Here is a 19,787-nt window from a genome sequence, read left to right as displayed (position 1 = left end):
AAAAGAATAAAATAGGGAGGTGTCGCAAATATAAAATTACCGTCCACTTTCTTGCCTTATTAATTTGACTTGAACCTACCCCTCACAGCTATAAATTGAAGACCACCAACCAACACAAATGCATAATTCTCAGTTTTTATTTCTACTTGACCATTTAGTGGGATGAAGATGAAGCTCTATTTCTTAATACTATTGTTTGCAGTGGTGTCGCTTCTTAGCCAAGCCCATGTGTCAATGGCGGTTACTTGCAACGCCATCGGATTGGCCCCTTGCTACAATGCGGTCGCATCGGGGACGCCACCATCTGCTAAGTGTTGCACTAAATTAAGGGAGCAGAAGCCATGCCTCTGCAAGTATCTGAAGGACCCCAATCTGTCGAGCTATGCCAATAGCCCTAATGCTAGGAAAGTAGCCAGCAGATGTGGCGTGCCCTTCCCCAGTTGCTAGTCCTACCACCATATATAATTTTAAGTTTTAGCTATATGCGTATGTATTAATGAGTGTATTGTAGGGCTTTTAAAAATCGTACCGAACCAGTGATCAGACTGGGTTCAACCAGATTTTTACTAAGATTTGTTTGACTAATATATGTATGTGTTCATGAATATATGTATATATATGAAGGTAATCCAACCTAACTGAACTAAGTTCCAACTATGGTGATCAATTTGGCATATTCTGGGTCCAATCATCTGTTCGATTTTTAATTATTGGTGTGTTGTAAGCTCTCTTTCTTTGAATACTAGTAGTGAAGGACAAAAGGTTGGAGTCGTGTGTGTTGTAAGCTCTCTTTCTTTGAATACTAGTAGTAAAGGACTAAAGGTTGGAGTCGTATCTACTGAGAATAATAAAATGTCTTTAAAGAATAATAGGAACTTTTTATCTAAGGATTTCTAGTCAAACTATGTAATTATGCATTTTTTTACGGGTGGCATACTGCAAATGACAAGTCTTGAAAATAGTTGACGCCACTCCAACATGTAAAGGTTCTCCGCTGACACAATTTCTTAGAGATCAGTATTAGTTTTCTATAATTAGTTTAATCATTTCCAGGGATTCAATTTTCTTTGGAATCCCTAACATCTCAACCATTTGGTTAATGGACAATCGACACCATGGTTGAGGTTAGCATCTTCCATTTCTTATTTTGCACCGACATAGTTGGAGCTGAAATGGATAACCTCAACTTCTAAATGTCCACACGAATAAAATAATAAAAATGAATTTTTTGAGAAGAATAGAGATGTCAATTGATCGCGACGAAAAAATATCTTGTTATGTTCCTAAATTTTAGAGATCACAAAAAAATTATAAACATGATAAAAGAAAATAGATAATGATCTCATATTAGAGGGAGATCGAACCTCGTACATCAATTCGAGATGTCAGTCTCCAAATCCAATCAAAGACTTTTCAATATTTTCTCCTTATTTCGTAGTACTTCTCAAATTTGAGAATAAATACAAACAAAATAGAATCTCAACAAACCCATGATTCCATCCGTGTTTCAACTTTCCAGCACCCTACAATAAAGGAAACAACTATTGTAAAATTCATAGTTTTTATTACTATGTTTTGTTTAAGGCAAGACTTGAATACATGACCTCTTGGGTTTTTTACTTGTGTAGAGATTTCCCTTTTTAGTGAAACACAAAGTTAAAGAGTTTTTTTCAATTGTGTGCCAATTGAAAGTCAAAGATTTTCTTTACATTCTGTTTGTGAGACTTGTAAAAACAATACTTCTAAACTTTAGTCCCACATTGAATAATTACAAAAGTACTCTTCACCTAATAAAGGATCCCACTCTCTTTCTTGTTTGGATGTAAGTGAGAAAGAGAGTGGGTCTCATATGCATATGAGGGCCCAAGTCATTGTGGGACTGCAATCCATTGTGTTTGGGGTCAACCAATCAAAAAACATTAGTACATGCACATGTGCATGTTGCTAGCGCGATAACAAAAACACACACAGACATGCGTGGCAGCCCAATTTTGGATTTTGGGTTTACTCAATGTTTCATTAATTTTTTAAAACTTTCTTAAAATTCAAATTTGAGATGTAGGATTTAAGAGAAGTTGCTATCATGCTAGGAATGAAAATAACAAAGAAAGAAAAACGATTTTTATTATTACAAAACCACTATATAGAAAAAGCCTTAAAGAAGTTTGGGCAATTTGACAATGTACTTGTTTTGACTTATTTACATTCGAATATGAAGTCAAAGAAAAATAAAGGTGATAGTGTGTCAGAAAAAGAATATTCGGGATTATAAGAAACTTGATGTAATTAAAAAACTATACTCATCCATATATAGTTTTGTTGTGGGGTTATTAAGTAAATTCACTAGAAATCCTAGTAGAGATAATTGGACAACCTTAGTGAAATCGTCACGACTCGTCTTCACTAAATAGTGGTAGGGGTCCGATTTATAAATGGGGGACTTTGAAAGATAGGAGTCGCCACCTAGTTTAGGTCTAGGAACCATAAATAACTCCAAATGGATATGAGTCGATCCACGGATCAAAGAGATATGGGTAAGGGGTCAGATTACGGGTTTCGAAAAGTGCTAGACACCGAACCCGCCCGATCAAGATGATCGGTCTCTACTACGATCCAAAATCATCTTATGGTCAACACACAAAGACTATGGTCCAATCATCATCATCAACTTCTGTCGGATTTGCCGAATGAATCATATGGCTAAAATTGTCGCAATTATTACATGATTATTCTTTTAATTCTACAAAATATAAAAGGATTTTAAAAAACCGTAATTAGCTTCATGATTTGTAATCAATTAATGAATCCATATGCTCATATTTTCCATATTGTCCAAAATAGAAATTGCCAAATTAGAACTCAAAGAATTTCCAAATTGGGAATCTAAAGTTCCCCAAATTAATATTCAAAAATATATGCTGAATTCCCAGATTAGAAATTTTAAAAATGAAACTGTCCCAAAATAGAAGTTTTCCAAAGATATCACAGTTTTGAGTTAGAAACTTCTAAATCCATGAACTTTCTAAATATGAAATTGCAAAATCATCTAAATTAGAAATTGCTAAAATGTAAAATTCCTAAAATAGAATTTGTAAATATATTCCTTTCTCAAATAGAAAATTGTATAATTTCCCTATTAAAAAATTTCAAATACCAATTTTCAAAACAAAATTATGAATGGGAATTTCCGAATTAAAAATGTGGATTTACCAAGGATCACAAATTTGGAAATTTATGAAATAATAAGAAAAAGAGTTTACAATACCATGCTTACCAAATAGTAGATCAACAAGTACCAATGCATACAAAATATTGGAGATCGACAAACACCAATGCTTACAAAATTTTCAAACTCAAATAATTCTCAAATCGACTCAAACGGGCAAGCATCTATGACCATCAATTTTTTCAAAACAACTATCATGCAATGACATATCTCAATTATTCAGCAACATTTATCATTCAACGACATGCATACTCGTCATGCTAAAAAGTTCATAAAAAATGCATAAAAAATAAAAATAAAATAAAGACAAAAGCAAAACAACTTCTTTCCTAATCCTATCAATATGCAAAAAAAAAAAAAAAAAAAAAAAAAATACAGAAAAAAAAAATATATATATATAAACAAAATATCTTCCTAATCCTACACTAACATGCAAAAAATAAAAATAAAAACAAAACCTAAAAAAAACAAAAAATAAAAATAAAAATGAACAAAAAAGAAGCATAAAACCTAAACATTCTCCTCTTCCTATCAATATGAAAATAAATAAATAAATAAATATAAAGAAACCCCTAACCCTATCAATATACAAAAATGATTAAAGCCTAAAAAAACATTATATATATATATATATATATATATGTATTGTCCTCATCAATATGCCAAGACAAAAAAAAAAAAAAATCATAGACAAGTATAAAAGAAAATATTTTTCTAACCCTATTGAGACACAAAACAAATAAAAACATAGAGAAATATTAAAAAAAGAAAACTCTTCTAATCCTACCAATATACAAAAATAATGAATAAAAAAAACGTAAACTAAATATTCTCCTAACCCTATCGACATACAAAAAAAAAAATTGCATAAAAAAAAATCTATTAATCATATTGATATAAAAAATAAAAGTACAAATTAAAAAATAAAACAAAATAAAACTAACCTATAGAGAGGTGATAGGATCTAATTCCTTCAAATACGACCTCCAAAGCTTGTGAGTATCCGCTAAGGAGGATGAAGGCAGTGAGATAGGCACTCTGGTATACGATGTAACGAGGCTGTAGTAGCAATGGACGTGATGGTTGTGGAGGTGTGCCTTGCAGTGAAGGTACCGTTGTTGTTGGAGCGTTTTGAGGAGGAGAGGAAAGAAACAGAGGGCTGCGGTGATGTTGTGTGGTTTGAAAGTAAAAAAAATGTGCTGGAGAAAGGGCTGAAATAGAAGTGAGTGTGCTTGGACGTTGTTGTAGATGAGGCCTGAGAAAGATGTCTGTTGAGTAGAGGACTTGAGAGTGAGAGAGAGGGATCTTGTTGAAGACGTGGAGAAGAGAGGAGGGCAGCAATGGGGCGCTCAGGTTCAGCCAAAACGTGGCTGTATTGGGGTGTTATGCTATACAGGACCATGGTTATGCTGTTGGGGAAGTTGTTGAAGATGAACTGAAGACAGAGAGAAAGCTGGAGAGGTGTAGAGGACGTGATGAAGAGGGTTGGGAGTGCTGTTGCAACAGTGGAGATGATGAAGGTGAGTGGAAGGGATGAAGTGCAGTGGAAAGGATGGAGTTGTAGTGGAACTGTTGGAGAAGAGAATAAGGAAATATGAACAAGGAGAGAGAGAGGTCTGTGAGCCAGCCCAAAGAGGAGAGACCGAAGAAGAAGGAGACGTCCTTCTCTATATATATAAAAAAATATATTCTAATTTTTTATTTCCCTTCCTTCCTTTTCTTGTTGTTACACGTATTTTCCTCGTTTCTTTTTTTTTTTTTTTCTTTTTGGATGGTGGGGATTCCCCGCTACTCGTACCACGTTTGTGGTCCCTTGTTGTTGAGTTTTGGTTGGTTGATCGATTGGTTTTGTTTCGAGTTTTTGTTGGTTGATTTTTTAATTTTGAGTTTTATTATTTTGAATTTTTAAGTTTAATTAAAAATTTTAATTTGATTTTAATCTTTTAACTTGATTTTTAATTGGCCATTTGATTCAGGTTTTATTTGGTTGATCGATTGAATTTGATATTTTTTTATTGGTTGATTAATTAACTGAAAAAAAATTTATTGGTTGATCGATTTTTAATTTTTTTTTATTGTATTTAATTTGTTGATTACGTTTTAATTTTAATTTGATCTGTTGTTTGATTTTAATTTTAATTGTTTAATTATTTAATTCTAATTGTTGCTTGATTTTAATTTTAATTGTTTAATTTTTAATGTGATTTTAATTGTTTAATTTTGAATTTGATTTTAATTGTTTAATTTTGAATTAAATTTTAAGTTTTAATTATTTAATTATTTAATTTTTATTAAATTTGATTTTTATTTTTATTACATTTTCCTAAAGATTGAGATCTCTAAGTTGAGTTTGGAGGTCGAGGGGCATTTCGGTCATTTTTATGATTTTTCCTAAATTTCTCTGTTTTCGTCAATTTGATTCCCGTTAGAATCGAAATCATGTTCTGAGTGCATTGGAGGTACTTTCGAGGTCTTTCGGAGTTTCAAAATTTATGAGGGGTATTTTCATCATTTTGTCAATTTTTGCATATTTTTATGAATTTTAGCATGAAGTTTCTTTCAGTCCCGACGTGATTTTTTCTAAGTTTCAAAGTCATGTTTTCCTAGTAAGAGTTTCTAGATATTTGAGGGCAATAATGTATATGGGCTTACATTTTAGTGAAAAATAGAAGGGTACAATGATATGAGCTAAATCTTATAATTTGATGAATTCAAGTCCACTAGTGGTTATATTGTCATACTAGGTCAAGGAGTTGTCTCCTGAAAATCATCCAAGCAAACATGCATGACTAAATCTACAATGGAATCAGAGTTCATTACTTTAAAATTAGTTGGAACTAAGACTAAATGGTTGAGCAACTTATTGATAGGTATTCCCTTAGGGGAAAAACAATTGCCATTAGTATTTATTCACTATAATAGCCAAGCTACTACTACCAAGGGTAAAAACAATAAATATAATAGTAAGAGTAAACACATATGTCTTAGACATATTGTTGTTAGATAATTATTGAAGGATGGAATGATTGCTATTGACTTTGTTAAGTCAAAAAGAAAATTACAAGATCCGTTAAATAAATCACTAACTCGAGAGTTAGTGAGTAAATCATCAATAGAGAGTAACCTCTATAAATATTTAGTTTGTGATGAAAATCTGATACATATATATATATATATATATGGGTCAGGTTCAAGGGCCATATGAGAAAACATATGAGAAAACTTTCGTTTTTCAAAAAATTTTAAAATATGGGTTAGAAATTTTGCATTGAGCTGATTTTTTGTGAGGACGATCTCTATGATGGGAAGATCATCCAAAAAAAAAAAAAAATTAGCCCAATCTGAAACTTCTAACCCCATTAAAAGTGATTTAGAATGTGGACCGTCGATTTTTTACCAATTTTTATCACTAATTTGTAAATCACTTTTGATGGATTTAGAAGTTTCTGATTGAGCTGATTTTTTGTGAGGATGATCTTCTCATCATAGTGACCATCCTTGCAAAAAATCAGCTCAATCCAAAACCTCTAACCCTTATTTTGAAAAATGAAAGTTTTCTCATATGTTTTCTCATATGGCCTTTGAACCTGACCCTATATATATATATATATGAATGGAGATCCCAAGAAGTAGATTCAATTGGTAAGACAAGCCACTTAACTAATTGGTGAAGTAAAAGTGAAAAAGAGTTAATAAACTCTTTGTTCCTTTCCTATGGTATTAAGTGGTGAATGAAAATTCTTAATAAAGATTATAGTCTATTTGGGTGGCGTGTAGTAGTCATAGAACACATTTTATAGACTTATCTATGTGAAATAAAAGAACTTTAAGTTCTTTTATATATAAGGACTTGAAGACATACTTGGTATTTTCTAACTTGTTTATATTGTTGACAGTATCTCGACTTCTTAGACTCGGAAATCGACGAATGAATACTCTATTCTTAATAAGTTTTTATTACGAACCTAATAGTATAATCAGATTCTAAAAATTCTCGTTCTAACAAAAATTCACCTTTTTAGGCATCGTCCAACACGAAAATCAAGGATTTCGTAACTTTTCCGTTTGAACTCAAATTTGAGCGTGCTTATAGGATACATTATGTTTTTCTATCATGTTGAATCCAATTATAAAGTCAAATTTCATTAAAAATGATCAGAATAAAATCTAAAAATTTTACCCTAAGTCCCTCTTTTAAAATTTTTCCAAAATTTCACTATTTTGATTTTTCCTCGAGATACAAATTAAAAAATCAGGTTTTAGATTCTCCCCCCTTAGTCAAAATTTCGTCATCGAAATTGAAATCATAACTTAATTTCGAAATAGTTCTGAGTACTTAGCTTGCTTCTTTACCTCTTTTCCCCATGTGATTTCTTCAATGTTGTGGTGACTTCACAGTACTTTGACCCAAGGAATAAATTTATATTTGAGTTGTTTTATTCTCCTATCAAGTATTTTTATTGTACCTTCCTCGTAGGACATGTCTTTGTCTACCTTTAAATCCCGTAAAGCAACAATGTGCAAATGATCTGGCAAGTATTTTTTAAAGAATGGATGAGTCATTGAATTATTTTAAAGAAATTCATACAACTGTGTTGGGTTAAGTTTCCTTATTGGATGTAGAAACTTTCCCAAAGTAAAAGAAGTTAGTTTACAATTTCTAAAGAGAGCATAGAGACGTTAGAAAGAGTGATTGATGCCAGAATCTTTTCCACAATATCTTCTTTGATTCCAAGTGGGCTTTCCTTCAATTAAGGTTTTGTCTTTTTGATTCAGTGTGCTGCATCTCCTTCCATTAAGGTCTTGTCGTTTGATATATACTGTGTGTTGCATGTGTACAGTATTTTCTACAACCTGAACCCAATGAACTTCTTCAAACATTGAATTAAAGGTCTTAAACCTCTCCTTTAATGCCGACTTTGAGACCTCAGATGAGAAGCTCCCTCTCACGTGTAACCCTTTTCCTCTTAAGCAGTATAGAATCCCGACCCATGCATATTTTTCATAGCTAGTCGCTTCTTCCCAAAATCCATGTGTTAGCTTCCTCATCAAGTTGTTATCTCCAATCATCTTGGTTCTAGTGGAGCTCAGGGGATCCCTTAACCTTCTTAACAATTATTCACTAGGAAAAAGTGAGACAGAGAAGCATCTATGTAATACTAAGACTTGGATTGTAGGAACTGAATGATCAAAAGCAGATGGATAGCTAATGGGGATTGATGATCGATATCTAGTGATCCCATTGATGGGTTTGAAAGCAACTACTTCATGGTCTGTTTCATCTTCTAGGTTGCCTTCTATGGTTGATTGAGGAGCAGTTTTGAAATCAGCAGTAATTTCAGTTACAAAACTCCAGTATGTTGTGGAATTCATCTTCCACTCCCTTGAGTTCTTTAACTGAAACTTGTACAAATTTCAGAACTGTTTGGCTTGAAGACGAATTCCGCGACATAGTGCTCACTCACACCAATTCCATTGAAACCCACTCCCACATCGATACCAATTCTTCGACTCACTCAAGTCATGTAACTGAAAGTAGTGATTATTTCAAGGCTTGCCGAGACTGCAAGAGGGATGATACTGGTAGAAGTCGAGGTGCAGAATGATGGTACGAGGACTCCACCACTTGGAGGAATAATTCACCCGTTGATAAGGTATATGAGGAATTACATCCTTTCGATATCTGATTACACGAAAACCATGATCGAGTTGACTGTGTTGAACCCATCAATAGGATCATGGATCTCTGGTGATCTGACATCCCCAAATATCGATTTCTCTGTATTAGAGGATCGATCACCATTAGTTCCTCATCTAATTTGGATCATTGAGATACTACAGTTGAAATAGGAGGAAATGTCGAAGTACTATAAAGATGCTTCTCTGTCTCACATTTTCCTCATGAACAATGTACACTACATAATTCAAAAGATTAAAGGATATCCCAATCTTCACAAAATGATGGGACATGATTGCTTGAAGAAGCTAAAATTGAAATTCAAGCAAGAGATAATTGACTATGTAAGTGAGTGAGATCGATTCTATACTGCTTAAGAGATGAAGGGCTACATGGGGGAGGGAGTTTCACAATGAGACAGAAGATAACAATGATAAAGGAGAGATTTTAGACCGTTAATTCAATGTTTGAAAAAGTTCATCGAGTTTAGGTTACATGGTTAGTAACCGATTCTCAGCTTCGAGGGGAACTTCAGATATCTATAATGGAGATATAAGAGAAAGTTTACACTGCATAGGTTTTGAAATAATTGTTTCCTTCACACTTTCATTGATATGAAAAACTGAATTATATACACAAAGCCTAGAGTTCTATTTTAAGAATGATATACACGATTGAGCCTAAAATATGCTACAGTTACAATTGACAGATATGAGAATAAATATGCAGCTGTTACTGAAACTATACACCACAATTTCAGCCTAGATATGCTCTGTTGTGTTGTGAACTTGATTCATGCAGTCTTCCTTTATATGCCCCCGCAAGATTGAGCTGCCATCAGCAAGACCAATCTTGTTGCGTAGTAATTCAGTTCGCTGTCGAGACAGTGGCTTGGTCAATAAGTCAGCCAGTTGATCTTGGGTGTGAACATGGTGGACTTGAAGGCATCCTTGTTGAACTAGGTCCCTCACAAAAATGAAGATTGATTTGATTGTGCTTCATACGGGAATGATTGACTGGATTGAATCTGAGATGTGTAGCACCAAGATTATCACAGAGAAGTTGAGGTGCTGTTTTGAGTGGAAATCCAAGCTCTTTGAGGAGATTTTGAAGCCACATGGTTTCGGAAGTGGCATTTGCAAGTGCTCGGTATTCAGCTTCTGTTGAAGACCTTGCAACAGCTCTTTGCTTCTTTGAACTCCAAGAAATTGGAGTGGATCCTAAAAAGCCGATGTATGCAGAAGTGGAGGTGCAGTCATCGACATTTCTAGCCTAATTTGCATTTGAAAAAGTTGTTAAAAGAGACAAACCAGATTTAGAAATCTGTATACCATGGAAAATGGTTTGTTTTAAATAATGAAGAAGTCGTTTTGTTGTTGTCCAGTGAGTTTATGTTGGCTTGTGCATAAATTGCGAGAGCTTGTTGACCGCGAAGGAGATATCTAGACATGTCAGCACGTAAGTATTGATCTACTTTGTGTATCTTGTCATCGAATACTTTATGTTCACTTGCTTCTATCGATGCTACGAAGTCACGTCTAATGATTGGCTTCTCTGCTGATTTGAATTCTATGGCGGCATTCTTCTCAGAGTTACAAAGCTAAAAATTGAATGAAAAGGTAGTTTTTTTTTTTATGTTCTTGTTAGAACTTGGACTACAAACAATGCATAGTCTTTATTTATTTATTGTCAGAAATTATGATCTTGCAAGGAAGCTGGTGGTCATTTGTCCCAATCTGAACTCTTGAATTCTTTTGAAGACCACTTCTTGAGAGGAGCAGATCTTTTGAAGCAATTTTTGGTCAGTAGTACATGGGCTGTAGCACATTTTAGAGATGCCCATATGTTTTCAGACTCATGAGACATGCTCCCTTGATTTTATAATATATATATAGGGAAATGTTCAACACCCTAAGCTTTACCCTACACTTTAACAAACGTGTTTTGTCCTACATGGGCAAGAAATTTTTGAATGGGCTGATTTTTGGTGAGGATGATCTCTATGATTAGAAGATCATCCTCATCAAAAATCAGCCTATTCCGAAATTTTTAGCCCCATGTTTACAAGTTGAAAAATCATGGACCGTCCATTTTTTGTAAACCATTTTTGATGGGCTGAAAGTTTTAAAATGGGCTGATTTTTGGTGAGAATGATCTCCTCACCATAGAGATCATCCTCACAAAAAATCAGCCTATTCCAAAACTTCTAACCCATGTAGGACAAAACATGTTTGTTAAAGTATAGGGTAAAGCTTAGGGTAGCGAGCGGGACCCATATATATATATATCTTGATGAGATTCATTCATCAGAAATGGAGGGCTATGATCTAAATACTTCTTATTAAAGTTATTAGAATCAAAAGTGGAATATAGAGATAATAAGCTGAAGTGTGAGATTAATTGTGATTGTAGTAAATACTTCACTTTGTATGAACAAGGGAGCTCAAATATATATATATATATATATATATTTTCAAATATTTTATTTTCTATATGGTTAAAGTATAGATGAAGTTTTGAAATTCTGACATGTACTTAGTGAAATATATGATTGAATTATTTTCAAAATGATCCATACTACTAGCCAATCCAATTTGAGTTTCAATGGATCTAAGCTTATGTGATGAAACAACAGAAAAAGACACCAATATTTGCTCCTATTTTTTAGCTTACCATCGTTGAAGTATGAATCGTTTAAGATGATCAGATCAATAATGGATCATCTATATCATTAATTGCTCTGTTTTGGGAGTGGTATCTCTTGTGGGGTTTAATTCATTATACGTGATTTGAAAGCCAATTTGTACTTAGTAGAGGATTTATTGACTGAACCACTGCCAAGTCATCTCTCTATCGAAACAACAAAGAGTGAATCCTTATGACCAATTCATGGGGTTGAAGAATGCTTGTGTATGGTCTTGTGGCAACTGGGCCCTCTTAATGTAGAATTCTCAGCAAATCCCAGTGAGTTCTGTGAGAGAGTTAATGTCTTTTGTTGAGGAGGATATACAAGTCCCAAGACCAAAATTTAGAAACCACTCAATAAGTTTATATCAGCTGAAATCTATATATATATATATATATATATATATATATATATATATGAAGGTACACTAGTTTAGTAAATCCTGTGTGAACATAAGAAACAATATGGAATAACAAATCAAAACACTCACTACTCTGAGATCTCCAGCTGATCAACCCAATTACTTGATTGTCTTAAATTTACAGAACTCGATTCATGGATCTCTTCCTTGTGTGCATGGAAATTGGGCGCCATTCAAAGAAATCCCTGACAGCAATCTCAAGATCATCGACCGAATATTTGATAAACTTCTTTGGGTGATTCCTACTCTCTATATGGCCCTTAAACCGACCTAGAAAAGATTGATAAGCTGGAATCAGCTTCTCTGATATAGATATCCAAAGTTCCTCTCGAAGCTGAGGATCTGGTACTGTCCATGTCGCCTGAACCTGATGAACTTCTTCAAACATTGAATTAAAAGTCTTAAACCTCTCCTTTAATGAAGACTTTGAAACCCAAAATGAGGAGCTCCCTCCCACATGTTGTTCTTCATTTCTTAAGCAATATAAAATCTTGGCCCATGTCTATCTTTCATAGTTCATCGCCTCTTGCCTGAATTTCAACGTTAGATTTCTCATGATGTAATCATCTCCGATCATCTCTCAGAGCTTAGGAGATCTTTTAACCTTCTGAACAATGTAGTGTAGATTGTTCATGAGGAAAATGTGAGATAGAGAAGCATCTTTGTAGTACTTACACATGTCCTCTAACTTGAATTCTAGGATTTGAATGATCAAAAGTAGATGGAGGGCTAATGGAGATTGATTCTCTGGTTCATGAAAATCGATATATGGGGCTGTTTGATCACCAGATAATAGTGATCCCGTTGGTGAGTTCGACACAATCAATTCCATCATGGTCTGTTTGTAATCAGATATCAAAATGAAAATGTAACTCATCACATACCATGTCAAGGTGTGAACTTTCCCTCCAAGTACTGGAACTTCTGTAGCTTTGCAAAGTATTCTCGAATTCTGAAAGAATCCCTCTCGCAACCTCACCGAGCCTTAGTAGTATATCAACAGCCTTAGCTCGAATAGACTCCAACTTCCACTTGACTATTACATCCACCTTAGGGAGGTCAGATACTGCTTCGTAAAGATCTAGTAATTGAAGAGCTTCTTGGGGGATTTCCAAGTACTAAATATCAGCTCAGGGAAATCGAAGAGCTGGATTGTGGAGCCTTCAATGATTTTCATGAAGCAAGTATCATTGGTGATGGTGCCAAGGCCATCACCTTCAAAGATTTGATCACAAAGCCACTTCTCTCTTGCAAAGAGAATCCAAACACGTACTTTTGTGGCTTCTATCAATTGTCTAATCTTCTCTTTTAATGCATCCCATTCTAATATTTGAACATCACCTATGCTAAGTTTATCGATCCCAAGGCGGTTGAAGCTAGCATTGAAGATAGGTTTACGAACACTCACATATACTTGTATGCACTCATGTATATAGCCTGCAGTAATCATCCTTTCAGAACTACTATGGAGATCATAGATCGCTTCCAAAGGGATACTACCCGAAACTTCATCTTCGAAGTAGCCTTCTTCGATGAATTGAGAACGAGCAGTTTTGAAATCAGCACTACTTTCAGTTACACAACTCATCGTGGGATTTGAATAAGAATTCAGATTGATGTCGGTTTCAATTGAATTCATGCGAGTGATCAGTATCTTGTGACACTCATGTTGGAGCCGAGTCATGGCGATTTGCATCTCGAAACTGTCAATCTTACTAGGAATAGGATGATCATTGGTGGATATAGTAATAACGGACTCCACCGAGTATTGTTGAATGATCTCATCAACAGCATGTAAGTATCAATCAGCTTCTTGTCGATGATGACCATGGAATATTATACATTCTCTTGCTTCATCCCATCTTAAGATTAGCTTCTCAGCTGCTTCAAATTCTATTGCGGCGTTCTTCTCCGGGCATTCCATTGGCAGGAAATAAGGCTTTTCAGAGCTGTAGAGCAAAGAATTCTGGATTTGTTGTTGTTTTAATTTGTTATTATAAGAATTCTGGACTTGCAACTTGCAAGGCAGCTGCAGTATGAATCTGAATTCTGAAAGTCTTTTTTGATGAGAGATGGAGATGATTTATGAAGTCAATTTAACTTTTGACCCATGTTTTTGAAAACATAAACAAACCGAAATCAGATCGATAATTATAAGCGCGTCGAAGTCGGTTTCAATTATTGGATTGGTGAGAGTAGTGATCATCATGAGTTTGTTATCAAATTCATCTTTGATCTGATCCATGACGATCTTGTTAGTAATACGGTGGAGTACCATCTTAAGATCATTAATTAGCTTCCAATCCTATGGTGGTGGTGTTCATCTCCACAGATTCCATTGATTCTACTCAAGAAAAAAAATGTGGAAAATTGCATATTTTGTTATTTGTGGGAAATTCTAGTCTTGCAAGGCAGGTGAATAATTTGTGAAATCCGAAATAAATATCAATTCTTCTGAAGAAGTCTTTGTGATGACTTTGACTTTTGTGACCTCTTGAGAGCTGCATTGTATTTTTTAGGTCATGGTTTCACACTCCATCATACTTCCTACAATCTAAGCGATTTAATTAACAAAAAAATAAAATACATTTAATGGTTATGACATTGAAATTGCAGAAAAAAAAAACACTTTAATTTCCAAATAAAATGGTAGTCTTTGGAAGGCCAGGACAAGTTACAAACCAATATAACATCTAAATTTCCCATTAACATTTTTTTTTTTGGGAACCGAGGCATCGGGGACTCTTAGAGCAATGGATTAATCCTCGGGGTATGTGCAATCCCCTTCCACAACTCGCACCAAGTAATTTTCGGGATAAATCCCTGAGAGTGGCCTCTAAGGGGAGATGCATACTCAAGATCTCCACTTCCGGACGTGTGGTTCATTTACTTCACTTGTGACATTTGGTCACTACTAAATTATAAGAAAAGAGAAAGTTTGTTTCAATTTTAGAAGAAAAAAGGTTTTAAATTAAAATTTTGGACCTTTTAAGAGTTTAGTAGAAGTTATCGCTAAATTTTCACCATGTATCTCAATGTTAGTTTTGGTGGCTGTTCGATGAACAGCTTAACACCTAAATCCTTTAACAGTAAATCCCTTGGTGCTCGAAGAACTCGGATTGAGAGATCTTGGTGAAGTCTGTGTCAATTCCCACCATTGCCAAATTACTGACCTCATTAAAAATGGTGCACATATTTTGGTGTTGTTTCTTTTCTCAAGTTGATGTATTGGTGTTATCCAATTCTGTTTTTACGTTCTCGTCTATAAGTTGTATATGAAGTAAGCTTACTTTTGCCATATGTTGGGGCATTTGAAAGTAAAGTAATATAGTGCTTATTTCGAAGGTAAGAAAGCAGATTTCTAACCTCCATTTATGGAATCAAGATTATTAAAGTTTCAGCTTGTTAAGTTGGCAAGATTTGTGAGTGTTGATACCACAACTTGGATTCAAAAACCACCTTCACTGACTATTTGCCAATCACTAACTCTCATATCTATCAATAATAATAATATTATTATTATAATAATAATCTTATCGTTCGACATTGCACGACAAGCATCTTACCCGCACCTCATGTTGCACAATTCCTCCGAAAAAGTGAAGCACCCATGTCAAGCCTGTTGGAATCCAACCTTCCAAAGGAATCGGTGTGACATCTTTTGGTGCCAGACAATTAAATTATCTAAAATGCCAAAAAGAAGAATCTGATTTACTTGTACAAATCATAGAGGTTGTCATTCAACGGACACGAAGGACCATTATCTCAAATACTTCAAAATATAAAAAGCTTGTGATTCATGGAGACAATGGAGTTTAGTGAGAGGTTGAGGTGGTAGCAAATCAAATGATGAATTTTTGTAATTCGAGTTGTACTTAGCCGAATATGTTAAATTACACTTAATGACAGATACAGATGCCTTTCAATTGAACATCTATCACTTTCATTGCTCTGTTTTGAGAAACAATTTGGTTTTCTATTGTCTACAATGAGCAACGCTGATACGTTAAGTTCAACTGAGCCAAGGTCTTATCTTCATCTCCAACTCCACTAATAGAGTATCCCTTGTGGTTTATTTCATTCCAAGTGTGGATTGGGACAATGGAACAACTACTCTTTAATGGAATTATTTCCATTGACTTTGTAAAGTCTAAGAAAAATTTGGTAGATCCTCTAACCAAAGGATTATCTAAAGAGTTAGTTGCATCGACTTTGAGGGGAATGGGCCTAAAGCCTATTGATTAAAAATTACTTCAATGGAAACCCAACCTAATTGATTGGAGATCTTAAAAAATAGATTTAATGGGAAAACCAATTGAATATAATTTAAAAGAAAACACTAATAGAATATAGTGTTCTAAGTCTATTCCTATGAAGTGTTTAGTGTTACCTGTAAAGTAGAAAGGTTGAAGTATAATTCTTAATGTTGCCTATACTTGTAAAAGTAGAGTATAACAGGATACTTCTCATAAGCATACTTAAATGAGTATAGAATTGGACCAATTTTATGAGAGTTTATGCTAAGCTTTCTAAAGCACTCATGATACCAGGTTATGATCAGGGTCAAAATGAACACCATTGATAGAACTTGATAGTTGATTGAGTAACCTGTGTGTATAGTCTATTGTTTTGATTTACACTAAAGATTGGTAGTTCAAGACTTAGGCGGTGTTTGTTTGCGCTATTTTTCAGTGCTTATTGCTGAAAAAAATTAAATTCAGCACTTTTGTCAAAATAGCGCGTTTGTTTACTCGTGCTTATTGCTGAAAATAAGTGAAAAAAATTCAGCACTATTTTGATGCTGAAAAAAAGTGCTGAAGCGGTAAGCACTTCGCGTTTTTCAACATGGACAAGTATGCCCTTTATTTTTTTTGAACATGGACAAGTATGCCCTTATTCTTAAAAGGATATTACCTCTTATATCCCATTGATAAAAGTATATAAACACCCCACAAATTAAAAAACCCACACCATAGCTAAATTATTTTGTCTTATATGGGTTAAAAGTTTTGGAATGAGTTGATTTTTGGTGAGGATAATCTCTACAATGAGGAGATCATCTTCACAAAAAATCAGCACATCTTGAAACTTCTAACCCTATCAAAACAAGTTCAAGTATCGTAAATTATCCCTTTTTAAAAATAAAAAAATTATTTTTAACGAGTTAGAAGTTTCAAAATAGACTGATTTTTTGTGAGGATGATCTCTAGACCATATAGACCATCCTCACTAAAAAATTGCTCATTCCAAAAACTTTAACCCATATAAAACAAAACAAAAAATGGCTATAATGTGGATTGTCCTTATTAATTCATAGGGTGTTTTTATAATTACACATCCTTCATTTCCATCGAAAATTATTCATCCAAAATTAAGTTCTTTTAAAGTTGATTTCAAATTTTAGTGACTTGTATGACATTATTTTTAATTTGAAATTTGTGGGTTTTTATAAATAGAAATTATTATTTATAAATTGAAGATTATTTTAGTATTATTTATTATTTAAAAATAAATTGTATTTTAATTTTATAAGAAATAATATATTTTATTGTGTTTGATAATAAATAAGCATTTGAAACATGTAAACAATGTATAATATGATTGTAAGGGTAACAAAGACAATTTATCAGTTTCAGCAATATGTAATAAACATGATTCGGCATCTAAACAAACAACTTTTTCAGCACTTAAATTCAGCACTTATAAGTTTCAGCGCTTAATGCTATTCAGCACTTATTTTTTTCAGTTTAACAAACAACACCTTAAAGTCCACTGACCGACTTATAAATCTAATAGACTTATACTAGGTAATGTTCAAGTCCAAAAGACACCTATACTGAAACATAGTTGGGGATTTTTGGAATTTAGAGGGTTGAATTTGAAAATCCTTTAATATTCAATTTTTCAGTATAGGTGTCTTTTAGACTTAAACCTTACCTAGTATAAGTCTATCGGATTTTCAAGGCTCAATTTTATTTAAAAATTCTAGACGTTTTAAATTCCCGACTTGATTATTGTGGCCACCCCAGTTTCGAACTCACATGCCAAGATAATATCACTTAGATAAACATCATGTCGGAAACATATCAAGTCCTAAGTATCTATCAAACAGCTAAAACAATGAGAATCGTCCGAATGGATTTCTTATTTAGTAATTGTCCTTCAAGATTTGGTGCCGACAATCTCGATTTTGCTCACTTCAATTATACTGTCAATGATGAGAACCTCAACATGTTCTATAATTGCTCTTCTTTGATTAATGGATTCCGTTATAGTTGTGAGGAAAATAATAGGGGTGTTGTTTACGCTTTTATGGATCCTAATGCCCCAAAACCTTCCATGTGATACAAGCGTAGTTTCAGTTCTACAATCAGCTGTGCATGATAGATTTTCTACACTCAGCCAAGTTTTGAAGAAGGGGTTCGAAGTACATTATGTGGTTAAAGTCCACTAATCGACTTGTAAATCCGATAGATTTATACTAGGTAAGATTCAAGTCCAAAAGACACATATACTGAAACATAGCTGCTCAAAAAGTGCTCTCACATTTTATATATATTTTTATTTTGTGTTTTCTGAATTCATATGGGGGATTGTTGGAATTTAGAGGGTTGAATTTGAAAATCTTTTAATATTCAATTTTTTAGCATAGATGTCTTTTGGACTTGAACCTTACCTAGTATAAGTCTATCGGATTTTCAAGGTCCAATTTTATTTAAAAATTCTAGACGTTTTAAATTTTGTTTTGAACCAGTGTGTATATTCTGAACCAGCACAATGGTGTTTATTTTGAATCAGCACATTCGAATAGGTTTGTGACTGTTCTAAACAGTCACTTTCCCTTTATTTATATCCAATGTTTAGTCAATTTAAAACATTTGATCTCTGATATTTTATTTATTATATATTTTCGACTATCAATGCACTTTTATTTTTCATTGTGAGAGTACACAACATCGTCGAGTTCGAAGTTATATTTCCAATTTAGAATACCCTTTTGGATATATGGGTTGTTGTATCCTGGAGAACGAATAGCTACAGACTGTGGTACGATAATAGGGGCAAATTTCGTTTTAGGACAGTGCTTTGTACATGCCTCAACCATTTTATTTTTTAGGTAATATTTTTCTTTTACATTCAATTTGAATATCAAGATTTTTTCAAACTTCTTCTCTCTCTATCCATAAGAAATTAGTTCTTAAGTAATAACATTAAACTATATAACTCCCATAAGGATGTGAAGTCTACATGGTTAACCAAGTCTCCCTCGAGCTCGTGCTTGTAAAAACATATCGAACTTGATCTTACACATACTTATAGTTGGATGGTAGTCTTGATTTAAGAACATAATCAAACTACAGAATTCTAGTGACAGAGTTTAATTTCTTTTGATGAAGACTTGGTTGTCTCAGAACGTAGAAACAACTCAAAAGTTCACATCAGCTCGAACCTTGCAAAATGATCCGCTAGTGCTTCCAAATCACATTCTTTAATCGATTAAATCAGTAAAGTTAGAAATCTACTTTTGATTTTGTGGATTCCGTACATCGAAGAAATCTGCAATAGAACTAGTAGACTAAACCATTTTATAGACACAGATCACTGTTTCTTAGCCAAATCTATACAAGTACAAAGAGCATTGATCAAAGAATATATTCACATGAACCAAATTTAAAATTAGAATTTTCATTAAGATGCATTCATATGCTGAAATTTAGGTAAATAAATATTATAGGGGAATTCTGCCGTAAATTCCCCAAATTTGTCTCATCTCATC

General features: G+C 33.7%; 2 pseudogenes; one reads left to right on the top strand and one right to left on the bottom strand.

Moving 5' to 3' along the window:
• The first annotated feature begins 162 nt into the window (after window positions 1-162).
• LOC147410692 (non-specific lipid-transfer protein 2 pseudogene) lies at window positions 163-447 on the top strand (annotated as a pseudogene).
• An 11,681-nt stretch (window positions 448-12,128) lies between these two features.
• On the bottom strand, window positions 12,129-14,120 carry LOC147410691 (exocyst complex component EXO70A1-like; annotated as a pseudogene).
• Window positions 14,121-19,787: the final 5,667 nt, after the last annotated feature.

Source organism: Akebia trifoliata, chromosome 1 (genome assembly GCF_017979445.1).
Source record: "Akebia trifoliata isolate Shusen 1 chromosome 1, ASM1797944v1, whole genome shotgun sequence".
In the NCBI taxonomy this organism is placed as follows: Eukaryota; Viridiplantae; Streptophyta; class Magnoliopsida; order Ranunculales; family Lardizabalaceae; genus Akebia; species Akebia trifoliata.
The sequence above is the reverse complement of the archived record's forward strand: the minus strand, read 5'-3'. Positions and strand labels throughout refer to the sequence as shown.